General features: G+C 37.5%; 2 long non-coding RNA genes across 3 annotated transcripts; both read left to right on the top strand.

The window, feature by feature from the left end:
• The first annotated feature begins 6 nt into the window (after window positions 1-6).
• LOC109366671 lies at window positions 7-6,953 on the top strand. Its single transcript, XR_002113166.2, has 3 exons — window positions 7-5,748; window positions 5,863-6,076; window positions 6,875-6,953. It is a non-coding gene; the product is annotated as an uncharacterized LOC109366671 (long non-coding RNA).
• A 132-nt stretch (window positions 6,954-7,085) lies between these two features.
• Window positions 7,086-12,848, top strand: LOC104910181. Of its 2 annotated transcripts, XR_004159193.1 has the most exons (4): window positions 7,086-7,175; window positions 8,190-8,291; window positions 9,579-10,071; window positions 12,033-12,848. It is a non-coding gene; the product is annotated as an uncharacterized LOC104910181 (long non-coding RNA). The 2 variants fall into 2 exon arrangements; XR_002113165.2 differs by having other exon boundaries at window positions 9,579-12,848.
• The last annotated feature ends 8,085 nt before the right edge of the window (window positions 12,849-20,933 follow it).

A 20,933-nucleotide genomic window follows, 5' to 3' on the forward strand; every position in this document is an offset into this window, starting at 1 on the left:
AAAAAAAAGCGGTTTTATCCAAGGTTTTGCTCTTTCCTCATTGGAAAATTGGGAAATTTGACTATCTAACCAACAGCTCTCACAGCTCTCCAAGTTTTCATTGACTGTTTTCTCTCTAAATTTTGTCTCAAATTTGTCTCTCATTTGTCTCAAATTTTTCAAGTTTAAACACCAAAAATAGTATTACACAGAACTGTTATTCCTGCAAATATAATTTGTTTGTGATCATAGTGATTTCATATGTTTTTATCTGCCATTAGAATGTTCAGAATTAAGAATCAAACGTTGGAAAGTGTTACAGATTTACAGGAGCATGTAGGGATTCAGTTACAGAGATCACACTGCTCCCCTCCACACCCCCCCCCAAAAAAAATCATGGTTGTAAATAATGAACACAGCAAGGTTTTAAAATAAATTCTTTGAACTTACCTACTAGGAGATTTATGGGACAAAATGTGAAATTGTAAAAATGTCAGCAGTCACAGTGTACTTTTTCCAAATACAGCTCCACATACATACCATCTATCATAAACACTATCAATACCTGCTCTTCAGTCCAATCAGTTTGCAGGCCTGCCAGTTAAATTTATACATTTTGTGACTCTGCTGTTTTGAGGAGGACATAAATCAGAGAGAAGTAAAAGCTTAAAAGATGCATGGAGTATCAGAGTGTCCTCACACAATTGCAGAATTGTTTTAATGGTGATTGCTTGCTAACAGCAAAATGCAGGGTTAAAATCTCACATGCTGAAAACAAGTTTCTGTTTCTGCTTACCAGTCTTGTATTAGAGCTGCACAGTGGTGATGGAGCCAGCATTAGAATTTTACTCTCTTGGCTTGAAAATGCCGTTGCAGAGCTTATCACTGAACAAGAGCTTTAGCTTCTCCACTCGGAACGAGAAAGCATCCTGATAGATACATCCTGGGCCTAACTTGTTGCAGCAGGTTGTCTTTCCATGCAGAAACCCACTACAAAAAAACTCATTTTAAGAATGCCAATTAAAGAACAAAACAAAAAACAAAACAAAAAAAAACACTGTACACATGCACAGATCTAGCAAAGGCCCTGATTTAGTTCTTCTACCTAGGGAACTCTTGCTCTTAAAGTCCTTATGTTCAATCTCCATATCTTCCTGATTGAACTACTGGAGTCTAGCTTACAATATTTCACATTGAATACAAAATGTTCTTATTGTTTGTTCATAGCAGTACTTCAATGACAGTTTTTATTAATATTCTTATTTCTCTGGCAATTTCTTTATTTGTGAAGAGATAAGGGGTGAGACAAACCTTTTGGAAGGTTTTCTCTCATGGCTTAGAGAATTTGCAGTTTTGTATAGGCTATAGTATGGTAAGTACAGCAAAATCTCTTTCTGCTAGAAATTCTTTTCTTAGTGACCTAGAAAACTTTGGATGTTCTACTTTTCCAATCTTAAGAAAACCTTAAGAAAATATATTAATGTACCCTGAAATGTCCAGAAAATGTGAAATGGTGGCTGGGAATCGTTCCCCAGCTGGGGACGTGCTATTGCAATGGTCAGTGGTGTCTGCCCCTCATCCTCCTGACCAGTTTGTTTTGTTTCCATGGAGTGAGAAAGCCCCAAGACAAGAAATCTGAACAAAGACTTTTCTGGGGAGGGAAAAGGGTGAGCGTGGTATGTATTCCAGATTCCTGCTGTCTCTTGTCTATTGCTTGCTTTGAAAACCCTTTCATTTCTGAATTTTCCACACGAATGCTTCTGCTGTTTGACATGCTTGAAGGAAAGTAGATCATGAGCAAGCAAGACAACCTGGTCTGAATCCAGATTTAGAACTGAATTCAATGAATTGGCTCATTAAGTTGATTGCTTTGGTATCTTCCATTCAATCTGCCCACTCACTCAAAATGATCTCTACAGAAAATCAGCATCTCTGACCACCAGACAGTGAATCCTGACAGTGTCTCACCTACTCTTGACCACCGTGACCGTCCAAAACATACTTATTATTATTCTGTTGATGATAACATGCTTTTGAACTGTCTTGACATTCATTAAGTTTAGGATTGTGCTTTTCAGTTTATGACTCTCAGATGTGGCAGCCATCTTCTTCATATGACCTGAGGAATATTTCTCAGGTAGGAGGCTGCTGCTTCTCACTGTATTGCCACCATGGATTGAAAGCACTCTGCTGTTAAAGGCAAAAAATAACTCTCCAGAAAGCATAATGTTGGAGAAATATCCAAGCACAACAGTGGGAATTTCCTATTTTTATGATCATCTTTGGTTCTTGGATCCATATTATTTTAATTTCATTGAACTACTGACCAACTCTGATTTAGTATATTTAACCATACCTGAGAATGGAGTCTGCCACCAGATATTCTTTATTCCCTCTGAATGAAACTGATAGAATCAAGCAGAAGGTTGTTCTCTTTTGCCTTCCTTTCCTCCTTCTTCATTATCTTGCAGGCCTGTATTGTAAGAACAATGCCCAGTGACCAGAACTAGAGACTCTTCAATATAATGTAAGCAGCCTCATCCTGTCCTTCTAAAACTTCCCATTACCCTTATTCTATTCTGAGGGTGTCCTTGGCCAAGAATATTCTAGGCTTAGTATATGGATAACACTTGGACCTTCAGTATCTAAAAGCTTTGAGTATTTAAGGAAAAGTCCTTTTATCTTGAAGGTTTAACAGACTAAATAAACTCTAAGCTGCTTAATGGGCAGACAAGGGGATGTGGTGGATTACTCGATTACACAGAACTGTGTATTATTTGGAGAGGGCAGCTTTAGGACAGCAGTGAGTAACGCAAGCACATTCAGTAATTGATGTTGAAACCAGATATGATAAAGATGATCTCCAGGGCATTCTTCCTGATCCTTTTTATTACTTTGTTGTTCAAATTGTTTACTGATATTATTTATTGTCTCAAATGTCATATTCTCATCTCTTGAAGAGAATGGCTGCCCAGTCTTTCATCTTCTTCTGGTTGCATTTCTTTATTTCATTACATGTTGTTTTTGTTAAGTATTTGATCATATTTTCCAATTTTTTTTAAGCTTCCTTTAATATCTCTCTAAAAGAAATTTTTTAGTTCAGCCAAGAAGTTATGAACCTAAGGCAAAAACTGTTGAATGAACTTCTGTCATTTCTGCAATGACAGAAATCAGACAAGTTGTTAACAATTGTGATGGATATTGAGTGGGCCATACTAAAGTACAAGTAAACTGGTGACCTTATTATAGGATAGTCACTTGTATGAGTATACTGATCTAGTCTAAAAAGAGTCTATAAGGAAACAGTGACTCAAGATAAGTCATTCCACAGCAATAAGGATAATAGAAGACCAACTGGCTCTGAGAGTGCTGGCATGGTTTCCTGCTGAGACTGTTGGACTGGTTTTGTCTAGAAGGGCAAAAGCCCAAGAACTGACAAAAACAAAAGGACTCCCTCGTTCCAGAGAGGAGCTGGTTGCTGGAGCAGGAAGTCATACTGATTTCAAGACCCGCAGGGGCCCATATGTAGAAAAAAAGGACTGTTACAAGCAGATGATGAGGTAAACATAAACATAGTGAGAACTAGGTTAATGTTAGATATAAATGCGCATGCCCTTTTTGATGTTTTTAAAGCATCTTGCTGGGTTTGTTTTTATTCTGCCATAGCTAAGGGTGCTTCTTGCAGATTATTGATCTAAATTGCTGTGACCTCTAAGCAGATTCTGTTTTAATATCTTTTGCTATCCCTTTAGAAAACCTTGTCTGTAATGAAACCACTGGTGTTACTAACTGCAGTATACCAAGAAACGGAAGGAGTTTCTGGAACAATGCTGGGATGTAACTCCCATTGTAACTTCTGGTCACACTAGCTGTATGATTCATTTCCTCTCCTGTTACTGAAGGTGTTTCCCAGGAAATTTGTCACCTCAGTGGCACAATTGCTCAGCTATGAATCTTAAAGTTGCCCAACATACATTATTTGTAAACTCAAGTTTCTCAAGTATTAGGGAACCTAACTCAAAAGTTAACTTGACCATGTGTTTCTGAGCTGTCCATTGAGCATGATTGCATCAGTACTTAGTGACATAAGATTTCACTTTGAAAAACTACTAGGAGGAAGCATTTTTGCCTTTGCAGCCTTGGAAGCACTCACCTCAAACTCCTATGAAAGTCCACCAAAAATACAACTACTATGAAAGATTTTGAAGTTGAATTATTTTACTTGATTACACCTTTTACATGATAATTCCTCTGACAATTTTCTTTAGTTACTACTGAAAACCTGTTCAGATAACACAAGTCTTTAATTAGCTTTTACTGTTAGTTACTTGTAGTATAAAGACATTTTGAGTATATGTGCTCCTTGCATTAAAGCTTGACAATCAATAGCTTCCCTTAATACAGATATGTACTCTTTACAAGCTTTGAGGGAGACTTTATCATGTTCATAGTGATGTCTAAAGAGGTTCTAAAGACAACCTGCTGCAACAAGTCACAGCTTGCATCTGCACTTCTTCGACAATTTCAGATCAGGCTTAAGTGGAGTTGCAGCTTTTGCCCATTGCAGGGAGAAATGCCAGTCACTGGTCCCTAACCTACACCATGCACCTGTTCATAGTCTTGTCTCAATGTTCTCATCTGCAGTCTCTTCTGAAATGCAATATACCCATTCCATTAGTAGCAATGCAGAAGACTGAAAGAACTGTTTGCACCCCAGGCTAGCTGGAGAGGAAATACCAAGCATTTCTGCAACAGTAATCGCTGTGAAAGTAAGCAGGGACTTCAAAAACAGTCGTTCTATCTGATGCAATTCAGAGCAGAGGGCAAGTCATTCTACTGTCTTCTCTTTTTGTGCTAGGTATACAGGGAACCTCAGGTCCCTGAACTATGGGGCATAGCACATGCCTGAAAGCTATTCAGGAATCTTTTTTTTAATTACAGATGTATTGTGATATTCTCTGACTGGGGATTGTTGATCTTCTGAAAACTTTGTTGTGTCTTTCTAATTTGTTATTAAAACTCTCACTGAGAGCGGTAAGAGTACTTAGGAAAAGAATGCTGAAGAGTATGCATATGCACTTCCAAATGTACAGATATACTATAATTCCTTCTTCTGTACAGATATACTATAATGTTCTTCTTCTGTTATTTTGACAGAAGAAAATGAAGGTAAAAAATAAAAATTAAAAAAAAAGATGTAGCTTTCCAACGTTTGTGTAACTGCATTGAAAGATGTCCTTGCTATTTCCCCAGTCAACAGATGGATGTTCTCAGTGAAGTGTCCTCAGCATGTAAACAGATACATGTCCTCTGAAGTATTCTGCTGCAATCTGACAGTTTTGAAACAGAAGCACCTACTTTTAGTAGGATTGTCCATAGTGCCAATGTCTAATTTTACTTTAACTCTTTGGATGGCAGTAACCAATGACAAGCATGTGAGCTGATTTTTGTGCTAGCTCAAAGATGGATTCCTATTCATGCTAACGTACCAACACTAATTGCAGACAACAGTTTTGCAAGTAAGTACGCATTGAAGAGGACAAGGTAGCTGAGGCAGATCCACAGATAATACTACTGACTTAACACAGTGTGACAGAAAATTAATACATTGTATAGAGTCTGGTTTTTTTGAAGGTTTTGGGGTGTTGTTTTTGTTTGTTTGTTTCTTTGTTTTTAGACTGGAATGAAACTTGAGCAGCAGAAAGGCACATCCTTACTCCATGACTAGTTGCAAGACAGACTTCTATGGAACCAAAGTTGTGAACGGGAGTATGTCCTGTTTTCTTGCATACGTAGAGATAGGGCTCTACATGATTGAGGTCCATGATTTCCCATTACATTTTACATTCATTCATTTTACATTGTTTTCTTTTTTCCTGGCAGTATGAAAATGGTGATAATGTTATTTACCAATGCATGCATTTTCTGTGAAAATTCTGTATGTCCAATGATTACCAAAAACTGTTGGAGATTGGAGGAAGATAGTTGTGGTAACCCTCCCCACAAAGATGTCAACTGCGTGGAAGTGGATCTGCCCCAAGACTAAGAGGAGCTCATGGACCCATCTCTGGTGCAACAGTTGCAGTGGGACACCACAGTGAGCATTCAAAACTATTTCTCACGAAGAATTCTTACCCTTCTAGCTATTTTTCTTTTTCATACTGAGTACTGAGTTACTTCTGAAATGGATTTTTAAAAATCTATCCCTAGTCCTGGAACTTCCCAATCTGATTGTTGATTTTCTATTTCTAGGCTTCTGTAAGGATAAAGAGGTAACAAAGCAATTTCCTAATGTTAGTTCTGTTGTATCCAGTGGTCTTGACCTAACTGTGTTTCTGAACTAGATGCTTGTAAAACCTATAGCTGTTTGCATTTGAGCCAGACTGTTCTTGGAAGGGAACACTGACAGGACACAGGGCAAGAAACAACATGGGAAATTCTGATTAGATATTAAGAAAGATAATGATGATAAGAATGATCACACATTTAAGTGGGTTGCCCAGAGAGATTTTAAAATATGTTGTTCAAATATTTATATTTTTAAAATATGATATTCAAAACTCAACTCAATGATGCCCTAAGAAATTTGGCCTTGCATTGACATTGGCCCTTCTTTTTGCTGTATCAAGGTAACTTGTATCATAGAATTATAGAATCCTTAGAGTTGGAAGGGATCTTTAAAGGTCATCTAGTCCAGCTCCTGTGCAATGAAAAGGGGCAGGCATATCTAGATCAGGGTGCCCATAGCCTGATCCAACCTCACCTTCAAAGTTTCCGGGGATGGGGTTCAATACATGTTCAGTATTTTCCTAGAATTTTTGTTTGGTTTTGATTTGACTTGCTTGTTTTTATTTGTTTGTTCATTCGTGCTCTTTTTTTTTCCCACAAAATAAAGAGAACGAATCCTAGTGTTGCAGTCAGATATTTCTGGAATCACAGGAGAGTGATCATAGGATGAGCAGTTCTATATTCACAGAGGCAAGTACATCATGAGAGGTATCCTCATAACATATTCAAAAGTATTAGCATACATTCAAGTTTGAATGTGATTGTTTGTAAATACTTTGATGTAGAACTTCTTTTTCTTTTTACTTCTTTGTTGTTTTAGAAGGCAATTGTAAGAGGCTAGCTGAATCCAGATTTCAAACCTATCTGTACTCTGCATTTTTGTGGCTGAAAAAGAAGTTTAACTACCTGTAAGTATGCTGTAATGGCTGTAGAACATCTGGTCAGCAGCTGCTTCCTAACGACACAGTTATTCAGATAATCTCACTGAACAGCTTTAGTGTGCTGTCTAGCAACAAATCACAGGAACAACCTCATTATGGTTCATACCTAATGATAGCCAAAACGTCTCCTTTTTTAAAGTACTTAACACCCAAAAATATGTAGCAGGGTATGTTTCCTGGGCATCTTCACAGCATTAACACTTAGAATCCTGCTGTCTGTCAAAGTTGCTCTGAAATCCATTTGCAAAATGGATTGTTTTTCATTAAGGGCCTACATTCCCTTTGGTTGCTTGCCATGAAGGGAAACAGCAGGTCACAAGTTACGTGCAAAATTCATAATAAGCCCATGTAAAAGAAAAAAATACACTAAAGCCCTTTGCCAGCAGTTTCTAGAAACTTGCTCTGCACTTGCACATTATATCTTCAAAGCTGTGAGGGAAGCTCTTGGGGTGGGGTTGACCAGATATACCTCAGCAAACCTATTCTCTCAATTATTTGCACTGTTTCTTTAAAGTGAATGAAATTCTGAAGAACAGACAAAATATCACTCCCATTTAAACCTGCTATAAGCTTTGTACTGAGTTCAAAGACAGGCCAAGGTTATCTTTCCTAGAAGACCTTGAGAAAGCAGACAGAAATAGTTGTCAGTCTCTCATTTTGTTGATACTTTCATCACAAATGAGAGATGCACTAATTAATTCTAACTGATACCTAAAGCAGGGAAAAAAAGTTGGAGATGTAATTTAAAATGCATCAGAAACACTGTTCTGTAGAACTGTAGACACCAAATCCCCAGAGCTCGACTTAATTTTCAAAACCATTCCTGAAGCAGCACCTTCTAACCTGTTCTCATGTCTCCCCATAATTTAGAGCCTTCTAAAAAAGTTTTCCTGGAGCTTTGGTGGCCTTGCTTGCGGTGTTAATAACTAACTTACCTTGATTCCTACAAATGAAATACATTATTATTATTTTTTACTGCAGAGATGAAGATGATGTATTCCACTAAGTATTTGAAGACTATTCTCTTCATGCTAAGAAACCATAATATTTTTTCCTGTGGGCGATGTCATCAAGGGAAAGCATGTAAGTGGCAGAGATGGTGGAAGCTCTGGAAAAATAAACTTCCCAAATTTGGACCGGCTGTTTTGTGCTGCAAATCAGCCATATGTTGCACTTGATGAGGTGAAGACTCATTTGAAGTCTGTCTCACATACTATCTGGTATACTTGCTTCTGTATGTAAATGTCCTTAAACATGCTTATATCCTAGTGTACAGATAAGCTTTATGTCTACAGGAGATTTTATTAGGATATGGTTAGAAGAAAGGCAGACTTACACTTATACCAAAAAAAAAAAAAAGAAAAAAAGAAAAGGAATAATGGAGTACATATGGCTCTGTACGTGTCTCAAATCTCCAAAGATAGAGCAAGCACTGTAAATGTTTCATTGATTCTGTGCCATATTCTAGTATTGAGATTTCACATATACAGTGGTGTGATGATAGGTACAAAAGAACATCAGATTCAACTGTTTTAAAACTTTTCTCTTTTGAATGCTACTGTACAAAAGTCAATTAGACAATAGAATAATAATAGAATTCAAATAATTGAAAGGCTACAAAACGCACACAGAAAAATCACCTTCCAAACTGACTGTCTCCCAGACAGTATTTCAAATGAGAACACATTCATCCCAAAGCTGAAGCTGCATGTGGAAGAATCAAGGTAGATTGTGCGGAATGTTATTAGTGCCAAATCACAACTGACACTGGCTCCTATTTCTTTTGATATACTTAAGGTTAAAGAACTGATTTAGTCTCACCTCTAACTTCCTTGCTTCTGTTAGGAGTCAGGCTCCATAGTAACACAGCTTTCTATTTTTGTTTTCTTCCAATAGTTTAAATTCCTTTTGTTTCTCTCAATGATGGATTCTTGAAAACTTAGATATGCCAGAGTCCGTATAAGTGAAACAGATAAACAAGTCTTCCCTTTTTTAATGCAGGCTGTAGCTGAAGAGATGAAAGTAAATAACGTGGGATACTACACAAGAAATTTCACATTTAAAAAATGTTATTCCTTTACATCCACTTTTGAGTTACAGTAACATTGAAAATATTTTCAGAGATTATCAGTGTACTTTTCTCCAAAGAAAATATGCAATGTAGATCAATACTAGAAACCACTTAGTAGGCTGTTAGGCCAAGAAGAAGAAAGACACTAGTGATGTCTGGCTTGGCCTTGAAGAATTGTAATTACTGTAGAATTAATTAAGGTTGTACAACAGAGCAATGTTTTAATTCTGCAGAAGCAAATCATTCAAACACAGTAGCTTGCTTTGGAACTCAACCATATGTATGTACTCTTTCCCCAGCAATCTCACTAGCAGAAGAGCTAGAATGTCAACATTTGGAGTCCACAGCCACATATTTTTGCTGCTATGACACAACCCATCTGGAAATCGGGTTGCACAGCAACATAACAAGGGAAGTATTTGTAAGAAGCATTCATCCAGAAGATAGCTCCTTTCAGAACTTTGATCATCCTTCAGGCCATAGGGCAGCTCTGCTTTCTTTGCTACCATCCGAAGTGTAAGGGAACATTCTGTGCCATCACTACATAAGGAGTCTCATTTTTAAAGTATTAAAAAAATCCACCTACAAATCCTCATTTTATATGTTAGGAATAACTTGAGAAGCTAGAGAGTATTGGTCGATTCTAACAAGCAGTTAAATTAATGTTAAGAAAGGCTTATGTCCCTCAAGTGTCCCAAGAAAGGAGCACTTCTCTGACCAGAGAGAAGCAGTGGATCATCTGCTCTCCACCACTGTAGTGCATGCTGTTTTCTTCAAGAACTTGACAGAATGGTAATCATTCTATTTTTTTTTCTCTAACAATCATATAAGTCTTACAAGAGTGACTTATTTTTTATTAACACAACATATTTAGAATTGTGTTTGCTTTCAGAACTGTTTTCTGTGATTATTATATAGTATATTGTAAAGGAGTTCAAGTCTTTATCAACTGAAACTCAAGCAATTTCTATCGTTAGAGATAGCAATCCAACATCACTACTCACCATGAGTTACACCAGGTGCCACTCTTTTCAGTTTCTATCAGAGACTTGATATTACATCCAGTGATAGTACAAAAAAACAGTATTTACTCCTTTAAAATAACGAAGGAGTGTGTGCATATAGATATACTGTGTGTGTATATATATATATACGCATATATATATATATACTGTAAATCATATAAACACAAGTCTTTGACATGTGTTTATATGTATTTACAGTACCAGCTTTACTGCAACAGAGATGCAGACAGACATCGACAGGAGGAAATTGTCTACTCAGGTGCAATACAGATTTGTTTGCCAGACAGTTTGGCCCAAAAATAGAGTTTCCATTTTGAAATGTGTTGAGGACTATACATGGTAAGTTGTCCATACTATGGAGATTTGAGTTTAAAGGACAAATTTTCAATTTAAACTGAAATATACAAGAGAAGTGTTGAATTAGGAAATGTTTGAAATGCAACGAAATGCACTCTGATTATTAAAAGAAGAAAAGTCCAATATATTTTTTTCTCTGTTCTGCTTTGAGTTCATCCTAGGCTGTGGTGGAGAACCAAAGAGCACTGTTCTTTTTGTGTTGCATGAGTCTTTTTGGGGTGACACAAAAAATCCTGAACACAGGCAGCACTTATCAACACCCTGACCTTGGTTCAGAGTTAGAAATGTCTGGAACTCAAATAAAATTGAGCACAATAAAAAAGAACTTAGTAATTGCTTATCATAGTCTCTGTACTGAACATGACATGTCATGAAATTGATATTTTCCCAGGTACCTTAAACTCTATTGTCACTGTTCACTGCAGGAGAGTAGGACTGGATAACCTTTAAAGGTCCCTTCCAACTCAAATGGTTCTAATTCTGTGATTCTATTGCCTTGGGTGATACACAGCTGAATTCATACCGATACAGTCAATGGAAGGACAGAAATTGTATATCTATTGGCACATCTGCAGAGTCAGAGGTTTCAAAAACTAAAACCCAAATCTACTAGCAGGACAGTTAGCATATATGTCTTTAGTCTGTAGTTTTGATAGGGGCATGGTGCAGTTGCTTGACAGAGAGAAACGTGAAAATATGTCCTCGAAACATCAGCTAATTTTCACACTGTTGACATTAGATTGTCTCGAAGAAGAAAATAAATGTTTCTTCAAGACTGTTTAGACCCATACTTTTTGTCCACAGAGACAAAAGTCTGGCTTCTTGCTTGTGGTTAAAACATAAAAATTTTCCCATTACATTTTTGATAACTTATCAAAAAAACACGTTGCCTTGTTACAAGGAATTCAGAGTTGTGACTTAAGAAAAATAAATCAGAATTAAATGAAACCCCCAAAAGTGCAAAGCTGAAAATTATAAAACCACAGAGCAGAAAACAAAAGTTCTGAGAAACATAAATCTTCCTTAGGGATAGGCACCAAGGAGGACAAGAGGTAGTGATATACTGTATGCATAAGTATAAAGATGTTTATCCATTCACATGGGGAATCAAGTTAGATTTATATTTGTTGGTTGTGGAGTGGTTTGGGTTTTTTTGCTTTTTTAAATTATTATTATTTTCAGCATTAATTTGCTTGACTCATGTTCACCTTAGATTTAAGACTAAATCTTTTTTTTTTCTTTTGCTTCGTTGATCTCAACCTTTTTGAACCTGTCGTCTTTCTTCCTTCTGTGTGGATTGTTGGGGAAAAACAAAACTGAAAGATTACATTCTTTTCTTTATTTTTAATATGGTTTTGTATCCCTCTAAAGGAAGCCAGTTCAAATCAAGAGATGCCTGCATCTATTGAAACCACAGAGTGGATTGATCTCTAGAAATTCTGCTCTCTGCTTATGAATACTGAAGCAGTGAGATGATGGTCAGATCTCAGGGGCTGCTCTGACATGTCAGCCCCTACGGGCTTCTGTCCTATGTTGCCATTTGAATGGACCCCCAGGACTTTCCCAGAAGCAAAGTCAGGTGTAAGACGTGTGGGCTGTTGGTGCTTCTCAGCTGAACTGCTGTGAGCTGCATGTATGAACTTCAGGGCAAGGTGCACAAATGCATTTGCCCAGGTAGGAACGCACACCAAGGAATCTGCTTTAGAGGTCACAGCTGTAAGAAAGGCTGCAGGGAACCTGTGTCTGTCTGTATCCATCTAAAGATGAGTATTAACTTTGGACTCAGTTATGTTTCTGTTGACTGTTTTTGACTGTTTCTCTACTCATCATTTTCCTGATGGATGTACTATTTTGTTTTTAATCTCACCACAGTGACATAGAGAAATATTTATACTATTTTCAAATAATGGTTAGAAAATATGGAGTATATCGGCTCTGTGTAACACATTACACTGGTGACAGAACCAAGCACTGAATGCAGAAATCTGGAATCCCAGGGTAGTTTTTAACCCGCAAGGTCTTTGTTGCACTTAAATGGAGACCACAGAGCCAATACTGCCACTGCTGCAGTTCTACTGGGAAATATAGACAGCTATAACCTTTATCATTCACTAGCATAGCTCAGTTCACTTAGCCTTTCTTCACAGGGGAGATGCTCCAGGCCCTTCACCATCTTTGTGGCCCTCCGCTGGACTCTTTCCAAGAGATCCCTGTCTTTTTTGAACTGGAGAGCCCAGAACTGGACACAGTACTCCAGATGAGGCCTTACCAGGGCAGAGTAGAGGGGGAGGATCACCTCCCTCGACCTGCTGGACACGCTCTTCTTAATGTACCCCAGAATGCCATTGGCCTTTTTGGCCACGATGGCACATTGCTGGCTCATGGCCAACCTGTCGTCCACCAGTCGTCCACAAGTTTAGCTGAATGTTACTCTATCTGAAATGTCATGTAGAATAAGAACTGCTACAAGAAGTTATTTTTCTGCTGTGATTTGTAGATGTTGCATCATTGACATAAACAGTTGAAAATTCATGTTAATTCCTTTTCATGTTTCTAATATATGGGCTTATTACAGTTTTGGTTACGCTTGGTATGAGAAGGCATATTTTAACAGCTCAAACTCAAGAAAACATGGAGTTTGTCCTTTAAAATCACTTTACTGCACTAATCCTATAACTTCTTCAATATGACTCATTTCATTTCTGAAGCTCAGAACAATCCTGAAATATGATTTTCTTTTATTTCCCTCCCTCTTTGTTGTATATCAGGATAATTTTATTTGTATATATATATTTCCTCTCCCTTGGCATTTTGTATAGTCTTCATAATGAAAGGTACAAGATTTCCAATTTATTAAACCAGGAGACATTTGGAACTAGAAGTTGACTTACATCTTACAGTATATACACTCTCAATGCTCAAGAGCAAGTAACTGATCTTTGACATAGTACTAGATGAAATACTTTACTTTTTTTACATTATGAAGTATTAATTGAATAATGATGCTTTTAAAATGTTCATATGGGAACAATTAGATCCACCCATGTTATCGTAAAGCTACTTGCTTGATGTTTCACAGCGTTCAGCACAAGAGCAGCATTAGAACATCCTGTTTGGCAATAGGATATGTCATTTTGAAAATGAACCTTTTCCTCAGATTTAAACTTCTGATTGTTTGTTATTTTTTCCCCCTTTTTGCTCCTTATTTTCAGTCTAAATCTGAAACTCCAGCAGTTGATGTGTGTGTGCATCAAGCTGGCTTCAGATGGACCAGACTTTGCACAGCAAGGCTGGTCTCCAGCTTCCCACAGCCCTATCCAGACCATTTGACCATTTGTGTTGAGAGAGCACACAACACATGATTATTGTATTGTGAGCCATAAAAATTATGACTATTCAACAAATTCTGAGCTAGTGTAAGCCAGCTTACAGTTAGCAGATACCATGCAAACACATGTGAGATGTAACAAGATGCATTTTTACATCCAGATGGGAACATGCAGGCATTTTTGAAGTACCATAAGTGGTTTGTATAACACAGCAAAGGTCGCTATCTAAAGGGGGTCATTGAAGATCAGGAGTGAATTCTAAGAATATAATACAGTTAGATCCAGGAAGTCCTGACCTATCTGAATTGTAGCTACAAGTATAAGGTGAGAAAAGTCAACGTAACTCTAGATATGCTGTGTGTTGTTTGTGTGAGTTTGCTCTGTGCCCATCAGTCCATGATGATGGGTGAGCTCTGGGAAAGTTCATGTTAAGCCTACGAGTGATACAGCAATGAGTGGGGTAGAGATATGGACCTGGCTGGTTGCCATCCTTTGACATTTCCCACCTTGTGGTGGGGTAGTGACTGAATTACAACACCTACACCTCAGCTATTCTTTCATAGAGCAGATTATATTATAAAGATCTTTTTGAATTCCTGACAGGAAATAAGAAATTAGTCAGTGACTGCTGATAGATCTGTTTCCCCTTTAAATGGGGGATGTTGATTGAGATGCTGTATCTCTTAGCTGATGGTTAGGATGTTGATTAGAGCCTTGGGTAAACAAACAGAAAGAGTTTGAATTAGAAGGAAATGAAGGACAATTAAAAAGGAATCCCATGTCATCTTTAGGCAGCTACTAACAGTGTAACTGCAAATGAAGGAAACACTCTTCAAAATAAAAAGAAAAAAAAGCAATGTATTTCTTCAATTAAAGACATTACATTTCTCTCTAAATGAGACCTTAATCTGGCCGTCATTAGTGTAGGAACACTGGTAAGGGGGTATAGACTAAGAGTGAAGGAAAATACCTGGTGGGAAAGGAAGCATATTGCCTTGGAAGGCAGCAGTAGCATTGCATCTCATTCACAGCACTTATCCAGTAGTTACTATTCCATGCAACCACATCTGAAAAGCTAAAAGTATTTCTGGTTTTGTTTAGTTGGTTGGTAGGTTTTGTTTTGTTTGTTTCTCTCTATATATGTTTTAATAAATATTTTATATTTATTATAAAATAATAATAATATTGACACATATTATTATATATATGTTAATAAATATATTATTTTGTCAAACAAAAAACTTAGATTCCATCATTGTTTCAAAGGCACTGGTACAGCAGCAGGGAATTGAACTTACAGCTCTCACTGTTTTACTGTTTTTAAACACTGATTTGGCATACAGCTCCTCAACCATCAAGTTAATAATTTACCATTTGATATCTTAAGACATCAATATAATTTTCCAATTAAAGTGTTAATTTTCCAGTAAGTTGGAAGGTGACTGCTCCACTCAATGCTCATCAGTGTTAATGTGAACTGCATGGCTAAATGTTCTACCTACCATTCTATAAACTTAACCCAAATCTTGGAACATTTCCTCAGTGCTACCAAGATCATGCAATGATGGTGCCTTTTTTTTGAAAATGAAAGCATTCTTTTTTGCCTCTTTTATAGCTGTCTTTAAAAACATCCTTCAATTCAAAACACATTAGATACTAAGCACAAGCTCAGTATATGGTTGAAGACTCTCAGTGGCCTCTTCTGATCTCGAAGTATTCCACTAAGCATATTAAATTACTGTCCCACCTGTTTCCTATACTGTATTATGTACTTTAAATGCCCTGCCATAAACATGAGCAGATTTACCACATTATCAATAAAAGGTTTTGAAATTGCATTACATCGCATATACAAGAATTATTTTGATGTGTTCACAAATGCCTCTCCCTGTGCCATGATTAGAGATTTTTTTTTAATTTGGTAAACTGTAAAGAGTCACATATCTGCTCAGAACTGTTAGTTACAATCAGTTGAATTGAATGCAAAATTCTAGTATTTCTCCATAGCCTACTCTGTGTTCCAGGAGAAAGCTAAGCCATAACAGAATGGGAGGATTGCTTATTACAGTCACCACAGGCAACTTAAAAAAAAATCTCTGTAATTAATTGAGTAAAATTAATATATTAAAAATTATTTTACTCCATTCCTCTAAGTTCTGATTGCATAACTTTATTTTGTATTAACTTAGCTCTTAAAAAAAAAAAAAGTAATTTTAGGCAAGTATCACCAGTTTTTAATGTTTTCATCAACATCATTTCCATGTCAAATTGTTATTCTCTAGGTTAATCACCAAGTTCTGCCATGCGGTGTCTGTTTGCTTTCCAAATTGTTTAGTCAGATCTCTGAATATCTGTAAGCTCTAATTTAGGAAGAAGTGAGTGTGATAGCATCCAGTCATGACATCAAATAGTATTTTCAATTGAGTCTTCAAAAAATATTTTCTATTCTGCAGAGAACTGGGAACAGGACTGAGCTTTGCTGAGATAAACCTATTTTCTGGAAAACCCAATGAATCAATTTATTTTTGTGTCTCTGCTGCTGCTCCTTTCAGGATAAGAGCTAATCTTCCAAAGAAAAGTTTCCCACTATAACGTAGATAGACTAAATTTTGATACCAATAACGCTGTACAATGTTTCAGTTGAGAACAAGCTTGCACCTCTCCAACCTGAGCAGAATCTGGCTTAATACTCCATTTTTGCTATTAGCAAAGTAAACTGATATATGGAATAAAATGATTTAAAAAAAAATTAAAAAGGCTTTAATCTATCAAAGCAAGAATGTCAAAATGACAAAGCAGACCAGACTAAGTACTGCTGTTGCCATAGTAACACTTGAATTGAAAAGAAGTGCCTAGCCCTCTAGAATCTTAAATGCATCCATATGCAACAGCTTACATGTACATATGTGATTTAAAGGATTCTTGGTCTTCTCCCTTCTAAAATTATACGGTTTTATTTGGAGGTCTTTTAGTATTTCTGAGTTTCTCTAATGGAAAACAAACGTGGAAAATGGCACACAAATTACCTTCATCACATTGTGCCACTAAGAAGAGTATAATTAGGTACTAATTAAGGTCATGTGAGGTAAAAGGGAGCCAGAAGTGAAGTCTGGTCAGCTTTTCTGCAAATATTTTGACTAAAACAAAGGGCCTGGGAAAATCTGTGCTGGTGAGCAAGAATGATCTTACAGCAAGTAAAGCTTACCAGGATCAAGGGTTTAGGGACTGAATAGCACTTCCAGAGGAAGCAAGAGAGAGGATAACACTTCATAAGAAAGTGGGAAAGAGATAGAGCAACAAGGAAAACAACGCACATCAGTCTCTGGTTAAACACACCAGTTTTCCCTCTTTGAAGAATATTTGAGACAATCTAGACAATCTATTTGGGACCTCCTTCACAAGCAGAATGTCAGTGGCCATAAAAACATGCACATTCATTGTGAAGAGATCTACTTTTACACAAACAGAACTAAAATTTACCAAGAGACTCAATGTTTAGATTTTTTTATTTTTTTTTTAACTAAAGCAAAAACAGGCTGCATAAAATCCTGTTCCTCAGCAAGCTCTTTTCTTGGTCCCAAACAGCTATTTCCTATATTTACTCTTTTCTGGGTCAGGAGTAAATTCTCTGAACTTTTCTACAGTTAGATTTTAACTAGTTGACCATAAATGGGAGTAGATGCCACTTTCATTTTCTCATGACTTCTCATCTTCAGCCTGATGCTCTGTGATTCTTCTACAGCTCAAGTTTTCTCCACTCAATTTGTATAATCAGAATCATGGAATGGTTTAGGTTGGAGGGGATCTTATAGCCTGTCCAGTTCCAGCATGCTGCAGTTGGCAGGGCTGCCATCCACCAGATCAGGCTGCTCAGTGCCCCATCCAACCTGGTCTTGAATGTCTCCATAGATGGGGCATCCACAAGTTCTCTGGGTATCTTGTGCCAGTGCCTCACCACCCTAGAGGAAAAAAAATCCCCCTAAAATCTAATATAAAACTCCTATCACTATCAGACAATATGAAAAAAGTTGTTCCCCTTCCTGCTCCCCTTCAATACTGGAAAGCTGCAATGAGATCTCCCCAGAGCTTTCTCTCCTCCAAGCTAAACAAGCCTCACTCTCTCAACCTTTCTTGGTTATTCCAGCCTTCTCATGGTCTTTGTGGCTATTCTCTGGACCTGCACCAGCAGCTCTCATTTGGCATGGCTTACCTGCAATCTTGGATTTCCTTACTGGTAATTACCTGTGCAGCAGTGGTTCTTCAGTTAAGAAGCTCATGTTCAAGGAATGTTTAGATGTTGTACTAAAGGACATGGTTTAGCAGGGAAATACGGGCAGCTGGGAGACAGCTGGACTGGCTGGATGGTCTTAAAGGTATTTTCCAACGTTGGTGATTCTATGATTCCATGACCATTGTCACTTCTGTAGAACACAGCAGAGGTGTCTAGGGCAATCAGCAGTGACTTTTGAAAGCTGCTCTCTTACTGGTTTACCACTTCTTTTTTTTCATTTTGTTTCTTTTGACTGAAAGTTTCCAGTCACATTTTCTTGTGCAAATACTATCTAGGAAGTCTTTTTTCTAGTTTGGACATATCTGTTTCATTCTGAGAAAAGCCTTACATCTTATTACTAGCTTCTCCCAAGCACATGCTGTCCTCATTTTTTTTTGGTTTACTTCTTTTCTTACCTCTGATCCTGGCCTACTTTGCAAACCACTTGTTTTTGCTATATAGCACCACACTCTTGTCAGTTTGGTGTCAAAATCTGAGCTTCTGAAACACTGCGTTGGTATCCTGCATTCTTTCAGAGATCTTTTACACAGTTTTTGTTGTCAGAGTTACAACTTAAAAGCAAGACAGTTATCCACATCATGCTTTTTCTAAAAAACTTCAGGTGTTTTTCTTCTTAGTGTTTTCTCTCTTTTTTTGTTGTTGTTGTCAATTTGGCATCAGTGTGGTGGGTGATTTTGTCGACTTCATGCTTTCTCATGTGCAGTTGATGAATTCTAGATGTTTCTGCTCCATGCATGGTTAGCATGAGGTTTGTTCAATGCCATATATCCTCATACATAAGCAAGTGTTAAATGGCTCTTTGGATTTTTGCATATTTTGTTTGTATCTTCATAAGCTAACTCCTTTTTCAGTTTTTAATATTTAGTTTACTATTTAGCATAGGCTAGCTGATCTGCTTTTCCAGATTTTTGAGCATTAGTTCTTCAGAATATCTTTTATTTTTCACAGAAGTCATTTCTTAGGAACATCTTTTATGACCTTACGTATTTTACATGACTTTTCTATATCTTCTACATGTCTCTTGTCCATTACACACAATCCTATCACTGCTCATATTTTGATTTTGCTTCTTTTCTAAGCCTATGTCAAATTCAGAATTCTTCATCCAGGATCTCAAAAATATCCATTTTATACATGACAGTCCTCCAAGGGCTTTGGATTTGGAGCTTCTGTGTTACCATGACAACCCTATTTCTCATTTATTTCACAAGTGTACTTTTGAAACATTCTAATATTCCTCCATTTGTGCAACAGTTCTGCATCCTGGGCCCAGTAACCTGCTGAGTGGGTCAGTTTCTGCCCTATTCATTTTTCAAATCTGCAGCAGTAACAAATCCATAGCAATGGAATATTCAAGTTTTATTCCTTCTGTTATGTGCACCATTACTTCTTTCCAAACCTCTGTTTTAAGTTGTAGTTTTAAATATCTAATTAGTGCTTGGAAAAAAAAAATGTAAATAAGTCATTTCAGGAACAAAGTATAGTAATTGAAGTATCTTTCATTGGCACATTGACCCCAGTCAGGTGCATACCCTACCCACTGCCCTACAGTAACATTCTAATGGTAAGCTTTCGTCTGCGGCAGCTTCAGTTTGTAACTATTCTTTGTATGTTGGAACAGCTTTAGTGAAAGAGAGTGACTGCACAACTACACGGGTTGTGACTGAACAGTTACGCGCACAGCTCTCGGTGGAGTGAGGATAAAAATTAGTCCTGGGAATTCCCATGTGGAAAAGAGAGTATCAGCCCAACAGTTATCTGAAAAGTGGAAGAAAGGAATCACTCCTTGCTATGGGAGGACTTATGTGCTCGCTGTCAGAAGACCATCCAACACTGTTAATTCTGACTTTAAGAAGAAGTGTATACCTTGCCCCTTTCAAGGCTCTAACCTTCACTTTCCTTGGGGTTGATTTATCTCACTTTCTTTTCTGAGGTGGTGTATTTTCCCAGTGTATTGCGAGAGAAGGTAGCGCCTAGGTCAAGGCTATGAATTCTCCGGTTGAAGCAGGAAGCAGAAAGTTACGGTTCCTCAACTTGTGAGTTGTTCAGTGGGGCTTCTAGTATGAAGAACAGCTGTATTTGATAGCAGAGCAGCAAGCAATTAGTGGCTGCAAATTTTTACACTGCACAGAGAGCTACAAATTGTCCTTAATTATTCACAGCTCCATTTTCTCACCTAGAAGTGTTAGCACCTGCAGGGAGAGATTACAGCTTCTCTTCCCCGCAGTAATGGCAGTGTTCAGAGGTACTGCCCAAAAAGAGATTATTCAAAAGGGAACAACACATTTAAATATGTGAGAAACTTTGGATTAGGCATTGCAGTTTGTGGAGTCACAGTGCCCAGAATCCTTCATGGAGAAAGGTGTCATGCTATAGTGCCTCCTAATGGAACACTTAAGAATTATAACACCCAACAAGAGCTCCTGATGTATCATCAATGGCCAAATGCCGGTTGTCTGTCATACTCTGCCCCAAACCATTTCCCTTGATTCACAGGACAAAACAAAGCACCAAGGGTTGCACAGTCACCATGCCTTTAAAGACAAAAACGTGTGATGTAATTCTTCTCCACATATGGTGGGGGAGAAGCCAACCGAGGTCTCTTCCACCCTTCCTGAAGTTGTGCCTTCAGCCTGGTCCCACTGTGGTATG

Source organism: Meleagris gallopavo, chromosome 3 (genome assembly GCF_000146605.3).
Source record: "Meleagris gallopavo isolate NT-WF06-2002-E0010 breed Aviagen turkey brand Nicholas breeding stock chromosome 3, Turkey_5.1, whole genome shotgun sequence".
NCBI classification, from domain to species: Eukaryota; Metazoa; Chordata; class Aves; order Galliformes; family Phasianidae; genus Meleagris; species Meleagris gallopavo.